This window comes from Echiichthys vipera, assembly GCF_963691815.1.
Source record: "Echiichthys vipera genome assembly, chromosome: 7".
Lineage (NCBI taxonomy): Eukaryota > Metazoa > Chordata > Actinopteri > Perciformes > Trachinidae > Echiichthys > Echiichthys vipera.
Window position 1 is genome coordinate 34,350,725 of NC_139832.1, and position 17,051 is coordinate 34,367,775.

Here is a 17,051-nt window from a genome sequence, read left to right on the forward strand (position 1 = left end):
GAGACGTCTCCGTACCCCGGACATTGAACTGCTGACTGTGGGGATGAGGCCTTGTCATTTGTCCGTCATCCACTCCGCTGTTGCCCAGATACAGACGCTGCATCCTAACATTCCCTCTCTCTACTGTTTTTTTTTTTGTTGTTTTTGTTTTGTATATATTATTATTGTTATGGTACATTTTGCATATTTTGTTGTATATATTATTATTGTTTATTGTTTATAGCACACTGTGCACTGTATATATACACTATGTATATATTGGATTATATTTATGTTATGTACAAAGTTTTTATTTGCTGACCCACTACTGCTGTTACAAAATAATTTCCCAGTCTGGGATCATTAAAGTCATTCTATTCTATTCTATTCTATATGGTGCCTTTACAAAATGGGAGGATACTTTTGACTGCCCTTTACCATGGACACACATTTTTAAGTTAATATACAAAACAACAATTGACACTTTTTTAAGATCCTTCTAATTAAAAATAATTTATAATTTTTTGTTTACTAGAAAAATGTTAAAGATTTTGGGAATTACTGATTGATATGACTGTCTGACAACTGTACATCATTTCTGGTATTGTCATATTGTTTTTGCTTTTTGGAGGGAGGTGCATAAGATGTGTAATTCACTTTACGTTTTAAACTGGATTTCATTTCTATTATACTTGGTTATGTAACAGAGACAAATAGTCATATTACTAATTTGATTATTCTGTTGGAAAGATATTTGTTTTTAAGGCTGATGGTGTGGATTCATTTAATATCAACCAATTTAACAGATTTATTAAACATTATTTTAGAAGGTTTGATTGTAAACATAACTGAATATATTAAAAAAAAACATTCAGGGGGGTGGAAAGGATTTGTTGAGGTATGGGGTTGGTGAGGGTCCTGTAGCTGTGAAGATGGATTAGTGGGATGTTTTCCCATTTCTGGCTGGGTCTTGGTCCTGGTGTTTTTGGAGACCATTGAGTTTGTCATCAGTATCTTTATTGCTGGTTTTTGTTTTATTGTTTTAATTATGCATTGTTTTCTCCTATTTTGTCCAATAAGCAGGTGTGTTTCTTTGGTTTGCCTTGAGTTTTTGATGTGTATATTTTTTTGTGTGTTTTTATTTCTAAAATAAATTTTAAAAAATTAAAAAAAGGATAATTTCACACTTAAAAAAGAAGCCAATAAAATGTACAATGTGTCCACTGCAAACTAGAACTGTTATACCATAACAGCACAACATCGATCATTCAGCGTCTGAGCTGAAAGCAGCCCATTGTTAACGCCACTTCACCGAGCGCCACTGTTCCAGATTAAGGAGGGCGGTTGCCGTAGTTACGGAGAAACATGAGGAGAATGCGTAATTTTAGCCTCGTGAATGCCTCTATTATTAATTTTTCATGAAATAACATTACCTACCTGATCACTCTGTATAGTTTTGTTTGAGGAAATGTTTCAGTGGAGTTTTGTATGTTGCTTGTTACGGTAAACAGGAAGAGAGCAAGTCGCTTTTCCTGATAATATTTATCTCTAATTAATTTTCTAAATTAATCTATTTGTCTTTGAAACCTGTTTGAGTAAACACATGCGTCAGGTAAAATTTTATGCGCCACTTTGAATTGTTAAAGTATTACATTTATTCATCGAAAACTGAGTTAATTTGCACAAACACACATGTTAGATTACCACACCAAATAGGCCTAACCCAGACATAATATATTTTTTTGCAAAATAATGCATATTATATATTTTTACGCAAAATTATTTTTTAAAAATGTATCCGGTTAATCAATGGAATAAATCGGTAGAATACTCAATTACAAAAAGATACTATTGAGTCCCTGCAGCATTGGAATATGCTAGTACAAGCATTAGTAGTCTACAGTGCCTTGAAAAAGTATTCATGCCCCTTGAACTTTTTCACATTTTGTCACTTTACAACCACTTAAAACTTAAACGTATTTTATTGAGATTTTATATGGCAGAGCAACACAAAGTAACACATAGTTGTGAAGTGGAACGAAAATGATACATGGTTTACAAAAATTTAAGCAAATAAAAATCTGAAAAGTATGGTGTGTATTTGTTTTTAGCCCCCCTGTGTCAATACTTTGTAGAGCCACCTTTCACTGCAATTACAGCTGCAAGTCTTTGAGATTTTGTCTCTACCAGCTTTGCACATCTACAGACTGAAACTTTTGCCCATTCTTCTTTGCAAAATAGCCCAAGCAGATTGGATGGAGAGTGTCTGGGAACAGAAGTCTTGCCACAGATGCTCAATGGAATTTAGGTCTGGGCTTTGATTGGGCCATTCTAACACATGAATATTCTTAGATCTAAACCATTCCATTGTAGCTCTGGCTGTATGTTTAGAGTCATTGTCTTGCTGGAAGGTGAATCTCCTTCCCAGTCTCAAGTCTTTTGCAGCCTCCAACAGGTTTTCTTACAGGATTGCCCTGTATTTAACTCCATCCATCCTCCCATCAACTCTGAGCAGCTTCCCTGTCCCTGCTGAAGAAAAGCATCCAAACTTTGGTCTCATCTGACCAGAGCCCCTTCTTCCATATGTTTGCTGTGTCCCACACATGGCTTGTGGCAAATTGCAAATGGGACTTCTTATGTCTGTTTTTCAACAATGGCTTTCTTCTTGCTACTCTTCCATAAAGGCCAGATTTGTGAGTACAAAACTTAAAGTTGTCCTGTGGACAGATTCTCCCACCTGAGCTGTGGATTTCTGCAACTCCTCCAGAGTGACCATGGGCCTCTTGGCAGCTTCTCTCACCAGTGCTCTCCTCGCTCGGTCTGTCAGTTTATGTGGACGGCCATGTCTTGGTAGGTTAGCAGTTGTGTCATACTTCTTCCATTTTTGGATGATGGATTGAACAGTGCTCCTTGAGATGTTCAAAGCTTTGGATATTTTTTTTATAACCTAACCCTGCTTTAAACTTTTCCACAACTGTTTCTGTCTGGTGAGTTCCTTGGTCTTCATGATGCTCTTTTTTGACTAGTGTTCTCTAACAAAGCACTGAGGCCTTCACAGAACATTTGTATTTATACTGATGCTAAATTACACACAGGTGGACTCTTAACTAAGGGCGCACTCACACTGTCCTTCCGCCCCGGGCTTTAGGGTACTTGTCCCCCCTCCCTCTCCCCCCGCGCCCCAGCCCCGTTTGTACTCACACTGCCTGGGCCTCGCGCAAATGCTTCTCGCTGTCCATACGTCATCACGCCGTAACACGTCACACGCATTGATTGACGATGCGTCTCTTCGTTTACAAATCTTTCCATAGACCTCAGAGTTTTTGTGCGTCTTGTCCGACTGTTTTTGAATATTTTCATCCGACAAAATCTGCAGTAAACACTCCACCTCCGCATCACACCAACGTGAACCTTTCGCCGCCATTGTTGTTGTTGTTGTTAAATGTCCGCGCATGGTCCGTCCTTCTAATTTCTATGTCCAAACAGGCGCACATAAATGAAGTCAGAACCGCCGTAGGCATCGTGCTCGTGCTCGTACACGTGCGCGCTCGTGCTCGTACATGTGCAAACACGCTCTACAAAAGCCCACCTCTCTCAGGCGGGCTGTGGAGCTGATCCCAGCTGACATTGGGTGTGAGGCGGGGTACACCCTGGATAGGACGCCTGTCTATCACAGGGCTGACACAGAGACACATACCCAGGCGCATCGTTAGACTTGGGCATTCGGGGCTATAGCCCTGGATCTCTTGGGAATAGCCCTGGATCTCTTGGGAATAGCCCTGGATCTCTTGGGAATAGCCCCGGATCTCTGTGCCGTCTACTAAAAAAACATAATGATGAAAACAGCCCAGTACAGTAGACTTTTATGTGGCTGCATTACCAGCAGCCACAGATGCATCATTGTAGCAGAGAAAATTCTGACATGTCCACACTGACAAGTGATGACTTAAAAATCAAACTTAAAGCAGACTGACTTCATAACTTCAGAATCAAACTTAAAGCAGACTGACCTGATAACTTTTGAATCAAACTTAAAGCAGACTGACTTGCCGGTGTTTCGGTTTAATGAGTGACCGTGTTAACTGGAGACTTTCAGCTGAGTGCCTCTGTGGTTGCAGATTTTGAAAACAGGGATATGTTTTAAGAGAGATACTCAAACTGTATAAAAAAAGGGGAGATAGTTTTACTACACCAGGGTGACAGGTACTGGCTGGTGGTGCACCTCTTGACTTTCATTTATTTTCCCACAACGGCATGACTTTGAAGAAGTAAGAAAAGTTTCAAAGAATAATAGATTCATTTAGAAAATTGATTAAAGAGATAGAAATTATAAGAAAGAACTCGCTCTCCTGTTTACTGTTACAACTAGCAACGTACAAAACGCCACTGACACATTTACTCAAACAAAACCATAATGACTGGTCAGGGAGGTGACGTTATGTTTACCATTATAATGAAAAACTAAACACAAAGGCATTCACGAGGACAGCTACGCATCTGCAGTCACTATTTCAACCACAGACCCTTTCAACTCGTTAAAGCCAAACACCGGTCAGGAGAGAAGACGTCCGCCAGAGCAGCGATGTCTTCTAGTTTGCACAGTTTTAGGAGACCTGCAGTGGATTCAGCCCAGTCCACTTGACATCGGGTCGGTGCATGACCGTGTTTCTGAAGCTGTAGGCTGTTCTAATGTCTCATTCTGGCTGCTGGTACTGTGATGACCCTTCCTATCCTTAACAGAAACATTAACCTACTCAGTAGGGCTGCCCCGACGGGAGTCACACATGATCATTGGTCTTTCCTTCTCAAACTACGTCACTATTGCATCTTCATCCACGCAATTTCAAAAATCTCTCGGAGGAGATACCCCCGAACCCCCGTCTGAAAAGGACTGACTTCTACAGCCCCGGATGTTTTCACTAGCTAGCAACTCGCCTACACACACCTACGGGCAATTTCAGAGTCACCACGACACTACCGTGCCGCCCGAAAAGAAAACCGAGTGTTAAAAAGAAACACTCGAACACCAATAAGCTACCAATGGCAGTCCCTTAAATGCAACTTCTATACTTGTAAATTGGTTTGTTACACTCACACGCTAGCTAGGTTTATATTAAACTTCTATCTTACAGTATCACTAGCCTTTAATATGCATATTAAATTACACTTTTGTATGACAGAAGCCAAATATGTAGCAACAGTAGCTCAGTGCAGTTGACGTTAAATTACTTACGAATTGCAAGTCCTCTGAGGCTTTATCCAACAAAACCCTTTAATTTTGTTTGCGGTGGACTTGAAGATACAATGAGCGCACAAACATACACACATGCCCCTCACACGCAAATAAAACAGTCACACATGCACGGTGCTTTGAAGTGCAGCTGCCCCTCGTCGGTCTGGAGTTATCCAACTGGATGAAACAGAAGCGATGAAGTAAAGCGTGAGCTTCCTCAACTGTCACCTGCCATGGGATAGGCACGATGCATTCACGAGCCCCTCGGAACATCTCGCGCGCTGCAGTTTATATTATATATATTCAATCTTTAGAAGGAAACAATTCCCATGCAAGGGGGTTGGCATCTGCAAACACTGGACTTGCAATAGCAAGTAATAAATAAGTGTCTATTTATAGGCTACTGTCTAATGATAATACTAATGTTGATCATTTACACGTGATAGTTAATATTAAAATACTACACTAAAATGTGAAGTACACACGTGCTTTTAAGCCTATATCCAAGTATATACAAGTGTGGGGGCTGCTTTTTTTTATCCACTCCTCCTCTACCCTCTTTCGTATGGCCTCAGGAATAAATAAAGTTGTCTTATTTGTAATATGCTATCGCTATTGTGACTAAGTCTTAAACATCACATGTTGAAAACACAAACCTTACAAACTGCTTGTGTAAAACAACAGATTATGGTGAATTATGTTCTTAAAGTCCATTACATTCCCATAGCCTATGTATTTATAACAATATTGCAAAATTAACTGTACCAAAATATATAAAAAATAAAATATTCTTCAGTACCTGAAAGCAGCAACATAGCAGTAGGATTTTGGTAATACGAATAACCTGTGGTATCATTTGAATTTAGGGACATTAAACTCCATACTCTTTCAAAACGTTTTTCAGGTTGCCTACCTAACAACCTTCAATATTTGCAGGGACATCAAATGACACAGACAACAACTATTGGCCTAAATCACCTCAAGAATGTTGTCAAAATAAAAAAAATATACAGTTGATCAGTTAAACTGTAATGCATGCAGCAGACACTAGAAAAGGAAGATTGCCCTTTTTCCAGTGTATTCAATACGTTTAGACATATTTTAAACATGAATACATTCAAAAAGCAAACAAGAAAAGCCTCAATTTGCTTTCACATTCAATGTTGTGTTAATGTGACAACACTACCATCTAGTGGCACAAGGGAAGGGAAGAGAAGACATACATACATACATACATACATATACACACACAGGTCACTAATGACATCACGTTCCATCAATGACATCACTAATTGACATCACGTTCCATCAATGACGTCACTGATGACTACGTTCCATCAATGATGTCACTAATGGCATGGTGTCACTAATGACATGTCACTAATGACATCACGTTCCATCAATGACGCCACTAATGACATTTAATTCCATCAATGACATCAATAATGACTTCATGTCCCATCAGTGATGTCATTAATGACATTAAGTTCCATCAAAGTGTTGTGACATCACAAGGCGTTATATCGCTAATTCCGAAATCAGATAAAGACAACTTATTGATAGAAAACTGGAGACCTATTACTCTCCTTACAATTGATTACAACATTTTAGCATCAGTTTACACAATCAGGTTTCATTAAAGATAGACACATAAGTAATAACATCAGACTTTTTTTGGACTTATTAGACTATGCAGATTCAGTACACTCAGAAGCATTCATTCACTTTCTAGACTCTTACAAAGCTTTCGACACCATTCAACATAAGTTTCTTACAAAATGTCTTAAATTGTTTGGTTTTGGAAACAAATTTATAGATACTATCGAAATGTTTTATAATGGAATTAATAGCTCAATGATCATCAACCACAGCACCTCTCATAGATTTGATATAAATCGCGGTGTTAGGCAAGGATGTCCAATTTCACCTTTTCTATTTATTTTAGTTGTTGAATTACTGTCATTAAATATAGTGCATGATACAGATTTCAAAGGCATCTCTATATTTAATAGAGAAATAAGAATTTCTCAACTGGCAGACGACACAACTCTTTTCCTGAAAGATAAAGAACAGTTGGTCAAAGCTATTGATCTAGTGAAACAGTTCTCACTAGCATCAGGCTTGAAACTCAATGTATCCGAATGTGAATTATTGCCCATACACAATTGTGTTGATACCTTCATAGATAATATCACAGTGAAAACCACATACAAGTAATTGGGCATTAATATAACAAAAAAATTTAATAGCAAGCCAACAAACTTTTCTGGAAGATTTAAAAAACTAGAGATATTTTTAATCTTTGGCTTCAGAGAGACTTAACATTATACGGCAGGGTCCTTTTGTCGAAAGCTGAAGGCGTCTCTTACTTTGTTTACCCGTCTCTTTCCCTCTTTATGAACGATGCCAATGCTAAAGAAATTAACAAACTATTTCTGGATTTCATCTGGAGAAATAAAACGTACAAACTAAAAATGCAGTTCTATCTAACAGCAGAGCGGAAGGTGGTCTTGAAGGGCTTAATTTCATTGATATTATAAATACTTTTAAAATCAATTGGTTTGGCACATAAAAAATCATTATGGTTCTTCATCCCCAATCATATTTTTGACAAAATTGGTGGGCTTGCTTTCATTTTATCCTGCAACTACTCACCCAACAAGCTTCCTGTCACACTGTCCAAATTTCATCAGCAATCACTTCTCACCTGGAAATTATGCTTTGTGCACAATTTTTCTCCTCACAAAACTCTTGGAATAACGAGTGTCCTATTACAGTTATCCTTCTGTAATAGAATTGGACCAGAGAGCACATCTGTTTTGCTTTTGAATGGTAATAATATACAAGACAAAAAATGTAACAATAAACATATAAGGAGGATTTTTCAAGATAAAAAGAGGTTTTCTCCAAGAGGAAAATTTTATTGGCGCTCTCATTTAGAGGACAAAAACTGGGAAAAAGCATGGCTTTTACCTTACAAATACTGTATTCATAACAAAGTAAAAGAAACCCATTTCAAAATTCTTCATAAAATATATCCTGTTAACTCCTTCATTTCCAAATTCATGGATGTAGACAGCTTGTGTGTTTTTTGTGGGCATGCTGATGAAACTTTAACCCATTTGTTCTTTGAATGTAATGTCACAATGCAATTTTGGTCAGAATTGAGTTCTCATTTTTTCACCCATGTTAATATGTTGTATTGTTTTTCCTTAAAAGATGTTATATGTTATTATGAAAATAAGAAGAACAAGTGTCTACAATATTTGGTAACCTTTTCATTTTGTTAGGGAAATATTTTATTCACAAGCAAAAGTTTTCAGCCTCCAAGCCAAGTTTTCAGCCTCCTCATTTTTTGATTGAATTTAACTTACTCTATAAATCCCTAGCCCTGGTTAAAAATAAAAAGAATATACAATTTTTAGATAACTATGAAAAGATATTTGATATACCTTCTGGCAATTAGTGAAATTTATGACTGCGAAAATTATTACATATATTTATGGGATGACAGAATGATATTGTATTAGTTACTAGTATCTGCTTATGTTGTTTCTTATTATTATACTACCTTATGATATCTCAGGAATGTACTTTGTACATGTATTATTCTATTTGTTGACTTTTTGTATTGTATCTGTGAAGCAGCTCTTATAAACTGTGTTCTGTATTAAGGTTTGACATAATTTGTAAATTGCATATTTAAATAAAGTTCATGTTAAAAAAAAAGAAAAAAAAGTGTTGTGACATCACTAATGACATTTCCTGACATCATGTAATCCTGGACCCTCCAGATTCATGCCACACTCTGCTTACACCTCAATTTATAAAGCAGTCGGTTTTGAAATCCCACACTGCAAATCCCTTTTGATAGAGAACCTCTTTCAAGAGATGGTCTTCTGTGACTGTAAGCTCCTTAAGTTTTGCTGGAGCCTTTGATATGTCCTTTTTTGAAATTCTGTGTTCATCACTACATCAGACTGTTTTTCCAACAATCCACGTTACCCAACAATGACAGGATGGGGGAACCTTGTATTGACTCATTCGGTTACCTGAACAAGAAATGAACAAGAAATGTATGTATGCAAAAGAGTGAACCCTTCATAAAATACAGTAAATGCAATCATATACTGTATATCATTTTACTTTGAACAACATTGGAATTGAGCACAAAAACATTACACTTAACTTGGTCTGATCATATCTGCATCAGGAAATGTCAGTATGGCATTAAATGTACTCCAAAAAAAAGCATGCAGGGTGATGTATGTGTTAAAAAATAGCTTAGCAATAGCTTTGTATGGAAGTGAGATCTGGGGCCCACTCACTGGATTGGAGTATGGCCCATGGGATAAACACCCTATAGAAGGCCTCCCAACTGAATTCTGGCAAAGAACTCTGAACTTCCAAAGGAAAACACCAAACAATGCCTGCCGAGCAGAAATGGGATGTTTCCCATTAGGCTATAACATATTGGACCCATCTAAATTTGATTGCAAAAGATACACTTCCATTCAAAGCACAAAAAAGCCAAGAGCTGAACCCTGAAACATATTGTGAACTGATTCTTGTGAAATGTTTCTTGATTTTAATTTATTATTATTTTAATGTACCATTTTATCAATATATTGTAATGCAGTGGCGGGCCGTGCATTTCAGACCTGCGCCTGCAGCGATGCCCTACCAGACTTAATCCACCTCTTAAAACCATAATTTTGATGCCATGGCTCTACACATTATGCATTTAGACCAAAACGCAGTACAACTGGGTGTTGCATCACCTTAACATATAGTCAAGTACAACAGAGTTATATTACTCTACTGAGTTTTATTCACTCCACCAACAGTATGAGCTTTAACAAGTTTCTCCACAAAACAGCGCAGAGTGCACTGTCAAATTAATTCAATCAACCAATCAATCAAGTCGCAGCCAAAGCAGCGTCACAGAAACATTCGTTAATATATTTGTTTAACAATATTAACTTAACAAAATAAAGAAAGCTGCAAAAGTCACCAACGAAAATACAAAAATAACTCAACTATAAGCTATACTGTCGCGTTCATTTGCTCCAATTATTCCACCACTGGCTCATATATATATCACATAAAGGCATTATTTCAGAAAAAAAATAAAAGGCTTTTAAGGTATAATACAAAGTTGTAACAGCGCATCATCACACACAAACCAGCAGTGTCATAGAAACATGTTTGACGCACACACAGACACTGTTCATTGAAAAATAAACAATTCACAGAATATTTGCCAATTTAGGTTGTTAGTATATATTTAACATTACTAAATAAAACAGGGAAAAAGCATACAAATCTAGTAAAATATAAAATGCTTTGTACTCACTCAGATCAAGATTATTTGAACACAAAACCCATCCTTCTTTCTTTCCTCAAGAACACTTCAATGACTCTGTCATACAGTCTATCTTTGCGTTTCAGTTCCAGCAATAAGTCCTTTTTTATTGACATGGAGGCCAATGCTGAAAGCCGAGTCTGTCCAGTAGCATTTCTGAAATATGATTTGATTCGCTTTAAGGCCGAGAATGACCGCTCGACAGAAGCAGTGGACACAGGGATGGTCACTGCCACACACGCCCATGTGTAAAGCTCTGGAATGTCCTCGTTCAGGCGTTTCTCCTTAAGGAAATTAAGCAGAATCAGTCATTTCATACATAACAGTCAGTTCTGTTTTTAGCTTGGTCAGATCGAACAGTGTTCCATGACTGTCTGTCAAACTGGAGAATGCTGCGTGTGGGCCTCTGCGTGCGCTGGGATTGGAGATGTGTTCTGTGGCCTCGTAGATTTCATTGAACCGGCGCTTCTCTCGCTCAATTGTGTTAAAAAACTCCTTTACTCTTGTCAGGCAGAATTGCACATCCAGCGTTTGTTTCTGTAGAATTCCAAAAAGCACGTCGGAATAATTAACAATTCCATTGAATGTTTCAAGCAAAAAGCAAAACTCAAAATCATCCAGGCGTGCATTAAATCAACACAGTCTCACACCCAACACGTCAAAAACTGACGCTTGGTCAGGAGCCTTTGGCGTTAGTTACTGACTAAAAAGGTCTCCTTAAACGTACAAACCCGACGCAGGGGGCTTCCAACTCATTCCAATGTACGCCCGTCCGCGGCGATATTTGAAGCTCAGGGCGCTCCTTAAACGTACAAACCCGACGCAGGGGGCTTTTAACTCATTCCAATGTAAACCCGTCCGCGGCGATATTTGAAGCTCAGGGCGCTCCTTAAACGTACAAACCCGACGCAGGGGGCTTTCAACTCATTCCAATGTAAGCAGCCTGTCCTCCACCCAAAAACGACCACATAGGTCGTTTGATCAAGGAGATTATTACGACCCATAGGCACGTTTCGAGTTTAGCGGTCGTGTACATAACTACAATAAACGGTGTATTGGGTATGTCGTCATCGTCTTCCCTTTAACCTTTGGCACCAATCAAAATGTGATGCGCCCGAAGGAGGCGTGGCATTCACGTTTCACTGAACGTCATAGCATTGGTAAGTCCGTCACGTTTTTGTACTCAATTTATGTGGTTATGTTGTGTTTTGTGCGTGAGCTATCACGGTGGTTGTCTGCAAATCATGTGTAACTAAGTTAGTTAAGTTTGATGTTTAAGTTACAAATCAGTTGGGAATGCCACGGAGGTCGTATGTTAACTATCAATAAGGCGCTAAGGTTAGCGCACATGCTAACTCATTTTTTTATTTATGCTATCTTGACAAAAAAATGCTACCTTATGAGATTTTGTGTATTTCCGTCAGTATTAGGACTTCTGTTAACTATTTATTTTGGTTACAAACAGGTGAAAATACACTGCAAGAACTTAGAGAGCGCATTTTGATACTTAATAATTTCTCAAATACAGAGCCCTGATAGTTTTAATTAGTGTTAGTGTACTCATAACTTTTGTAGGCACATATTTTATTTCTCTTTTTATTCCTTTGATAATTCACTCTGCATTTTGCTAAATGTTTATTTTGAGTGGCAATAAGTAACATTTATGGAAGTGCAACTAATCCTGCTTCAATCTTTTTAATTTTCCAGGTCTTTGTACATCAAAAAAACTCTCTTCATATATCACAAACCCAACGGTTCTTTTAAGAGCCATGTTCTTCTGTTTGTTAGTCTCTCTCTCTCTCTCTCTCTCTCTCTCTCTCTCTCTCTCTCTCTCTCTCTCTCTCTCTCTCTCTCTCTCTCTCTCTCTCTCTCTCTCTCTCTCTCTCTCTCTCTCTCTCTCTCTCTCTCTCTCTCTCTCTCTCTCTCTCTCTCTCTCTCTCTACGGCCTGGGGGTAGAAACTGTTTTTATGTCTGGCTGTTTTTGTGTACAGAGTTCTGTAACGCCTGCCAGAGGGGAGAAGTTCAAAGAGGTGATGTGCAGGGTGTGAAGGGTCTGCAGAGATGTGAACTGCCCTTTTCCTGACTCTGGATGAGTGCAGGTTCTGGATAGTGGGCAGTTTGACACCAATGATTCTCTCTGCAATCCTGATTGTCCGTGTCAGTCTGTTCTTGTCCTGTTTGGTGGCCGATCCAAACCAAACAATGATGGAGGTGCAGAGAACAGACTGAACTATTGCCGTGTAGAGCTGGATCAGCAGTTCTTGGGGCAGGTTGAACTTCCTCAGGTGACGCAGGAAGTACATCCTCTGCTGGGCCTTTTTGATTATGGAGTCCACGTTGTGGCTCCACTTCAGGTCCTGGGAGAGGATGGATCCCAGGAACCTGAAGGTTTTCCACAGCAGACACGGTGTTGTTGAGGATGGTGATGGGGGGCAGTGTGGGGGGGGCGGCTCCTGAAGTCCACTGTCATCTCCACAGTTTTGAGCGTGTTTAGCTCCAGATGGTTCTGACCGCACCAGAGGGCCAGCTGACCCACCTCCCGTCTGTAAGCAGACTCGTCACCGTCCCGGATGAAACCGATGACGGTTGTGTCGTCTGCAAACTTCAGGAGTTTGACAGATGGGTCACTCGAGGTGCAGTCATTTGTATAAAGGGAGAAGAGCAGTGGAGAGAGCACACACCCCTGGGGAGCGCCTGTGCTGATGGTCCGGGTGCTGGATGTGATCCGCCCCAGCCTCACCTGCTGTCTCCTGTCAGTCAAAAAGTTAGTAATCCACTGACAGGTGGAGGCTGGGACGGTGAGCTGGGAGAGTTTGTAGTGGAGGATGTCCGGGATAAATAGCTTAAAGACGACCTTTGTTTTCATTTAAAAATGTGAAATTTTGGCCTTGATTTATTTATGCACATGCAGTAACAAAGCCATTTCGGAAATTACTTTTCTGTCTTTAAATACACTGTCCTTTACATCAATTTTTGTGTTTTATTATTTTATATCAACATCTTCAGAGACTAAAGTGGATGAGACACCCAGAGTGTCAGCATGGACAAGAAAACAGTTAATGTCTGAAAAAAAATTCAGAGCTGCAATGCCAGAGCTCTTGAATTCGAAATTGGGCGCAGAGACTGTAACTCCACATTGCTGTCAGCAATGTAAAACAGCTGATGCTGGTTGGTGTGTAGTCAGAAAAAGGGTAGGCATGGCAGAGCCATATGCTGGTTGGCTGCTGGCTTGCTGGTTCACTGTGTTTTCGTGCTGCATTGGCTACAAAAAATGAGCAGAACAATGGGCTTAAGGTCCACTGACTCACTGCTACTGAGTTTAACAGTCCCTTCTCCTCACACCTTCCCGCTCTGACAAATGTCTCCCAAACATCCTCCCAATGAGCTGTGGCACACTTTAAGGCCCCACTGGCGTGTGTTGTCATCATGACAACTGACAAAAATCACCATTTAGTGTTTTGGACGTCAAATGACTGCAGCAAACAACTCAATGTCCTTTCTATCCAATTAGTATTCTTATATACGTATTGCATTCTTTCACCATAAAATAGCCTTGGTTATAACAAGGAAATAATTGTTTCATGAGGCACATAGTCTCTTTTGAGAACTTACTTTTTAGAATATCCTCATCAATTTGTGCTTGAAGGTTTTGCGTGTTGTCATTTAGGTTTTTCAATCATGATTAGAGATACACTCACTGATATTGTCCCCTTTTTTTTAAATAATATTTTTTTTCTGATACTATGAAATACTTTTGGTGTATTAAATTCCACTAGATAGTTGTCCTACATCTTAAGCCCCTGTCACACATGCACTGCAAACCTGAAACTATCTGAATATTTCTTGGTACAGCTGTGTGTGTACACAAATATCAGTATCGAGTCAGTCGGACCGGGCATCAAATGGAGTTTACCCTCCCAGCTTAATAGTGCAAAGACTAGGTAATTCCAGAGTGTGCACATGTGTGAATACAGATGATTTTTGCCTGCTGTATCCACAGAGTTGATGACACTTCTAGGCAATGAAAATGTCTTAACAGGGGAGACGACAAGATTCATGAACTTCTGTCAGTAAGGACTGACTCTGAAATCATCAGACAGATTCAAATAAAGATTATAGACTTTTTTGTTTGTGATGATATTAAGAACCAGCTCCATTAGCGTATTGTCTCCACATAATTTACTCCCCCCTGCACGCTCCCCTTGCTTAAACCAAACTAAGTAGTTACATTAAGTGTGAACAAGTCTAAGTGTGTGCTGCATGTGTGAAAGAGAAACTCGGGACTATCTCAGGACCTGATTCTCTGACATTATTCTGGGTTCATATGTGAAAACATCTTTATTCTCTTATCTCTAATGGCCTATGTTAACGTACCTTTTTACGGATCACATCATGACTTATCTATATATTTTTTTTTAAACATTCTAAATAGACTAAACAGAGAGCAGAAATCGAAGGAGCTAATCTTGAGAGTCTCAAGCAGGAGCTCAACATCTGTCTGGAGGACACGGAGCAATGGGTGTGTGACGTCCAGCAGTGGGCAGCCACTGGTATGTATTATGGTCACGGGTGTATAGATTTGGTAGTCTTGCCATACATTTCGCTAAATGTTTTACAATACTTTTTTTTTATCGTCAATTTTGCTTGTTTCTGTTTTTCAAAAGAGACATGTAGCTCATAGTAGTAGTACTTGGGAGCTGGCCAGGTAAATTCCACTTGATGTCCAGTCTGACTGGATCAAATATTTGTGTTTTCAAATACTGATTGTCTAGATAATTTTATGTTTGCAGTGTATATGTGAAAGGGGCTTAAGTGTTATACTTTTGTCCCATCTGTTCTCTTTTCCCAAAAAGTGGTGAGTCTTTTTGACCAGGTTATGCTGGTCAGGCCTATGGAAGAGGAAAAAGTTATAATTGTGAAGGAGATGACCCAGCATTGCCAGTAACTGAGAAAGGCCTTGGACAAAGTACACAGCCTCCTTCGTCACACTCAAGAGAACATCACAAAACATAGTATGTAGTAGTACAGTCTCAGAGCTGGGCAGACAATCTGCATTTTAATGTTCATAAAGAGTTGCCTTATTTTCTATTTGATTATTATTATTATTTTTTTTTACATTTTATTTTAGCACCTCCCACAGAGATGAGAGAAGAGGGATACAGGGGGCTGCTCTGTTGTCTCCTGCGCAAGCGGCACATTCTGCAGCAGAAACTGAACGCAGGCCGTGTGCCTTTTACATATTCTCAGCTGTGATGATGTTCAGCACATCACTCCCTCTCGTGTGATATTGCTTTTATACAGCCTTTCTACAAAGCACCAGACTGGAACTGGACTGTGGCTAAGCCACACATAAACATTTGACTGTGCAATAGCTTGCTGCTTTGTGTAAGCTAGAAACTAACTGTTGTATAAAGTTTACATAACAGGTGACGCAAGTTGTGCTCAGTTTTGAGTGCTGTACTTGTTACTCATGAAAGTTCAGTAAATGGCTGCATTTATATAGTGCCTAGTGCTGGACAGTATGACCAATTATTTGTTTAAATATTTTAAAAATTCTGTAAGTTTTACAGTATATCACAGTGGGATGTGTTTTATTTTGCATGAGAGTGGCATATTCTAATGTGAGTACATAGATTATAAAAACATTGCGTTCTGCAGTGTAAGTTTTGAAATGTAACATTATTCGTGTCACAAATTGTTGTGCCATGGTGTTCTGGTTCATCCAGTATACCGGTGGCTCATTCAAACATTACTGTTATTACAAATGAGGTATTTTCATACATCTAACATGTCTGGAGATAAGATTTAAAAAATATTGTATTTTGTATGTAATAACAACGTAGACATCAAGAATTAAGCCTCACAAATAAATGTCTAATCTACAGCTACTGTTTCTGCTTGCTGCTCGCCATTGTCAGCGCCATCCGGACGATGGACATCAGGCCAGTGCTCACATGGGTGGCATCGCAGCGCCGACCCACATGGGACGAAGTCAGCATCTGCTCTTGAGCTACAAAAGGACTCTGGTCCATGTTTGACACCCTGCGTCTGTGTGAAGGGGTGTTAGAGAGGGGCTGGAAGGAGCCAGCTGTCAGGGAGACACGGTGGCAGGTGGTGGTGCCAAGGAGTCTGCGGGAGAGGGTGCTCCAGGCAGTGCACAGGGCCCCTGGGTCTGGCCACTTTGGGGTCGGAAAAACACTTCGGCGGCTCCGTCTGAGATTTTACTGGGGCCAGCACAAGCGGGGAGTGGAAGACTACTGCCGCCGCTGTGACAGCTGCACTGCGCATAAAGGCCCTACAGACAGGTCTCATGCCCAACTCCAACAGTTCCAAACAGGGTGTCCTATGGCTAGAGTGGGCATTGATGTGCTCGGACCGTTCCCCCGTACTGAGAGAGGCAACCGCTACATCCTCACTGCCATGGACTACTTCACTAAATGGCCCGAGGCATACTGTTTGCCCGATCAAGAAGCA

General features: G+C 39.6%; 1 protein-coding gene across 3 annotated transcripts in view; it reads right to left on the reverse strand.

Annotated features, from left to right (window-relative positions):
- ppfibp2b (PPFIA binding protein 2b) overlaps nt 1-5,364 on the reverse strand; it is a 224,695-nt gene extending 219,331 nt beyond the window's left edge. For all 3 annotated transcript variants that reach the window (XM_083916106.1, XM_083916104.1, XM_083916101.1), the window contains exon 1: nt 5,213-5,364. The gene's annotated coding sequence lies outside the window, so the exon portion shown is untranslated. The remainder of the gene's footprint in view (nt 1-5,212) is intronic.
- Between the last annotated feature and the right edge of the window lie 11,687 nt (nt 5,365-17,051).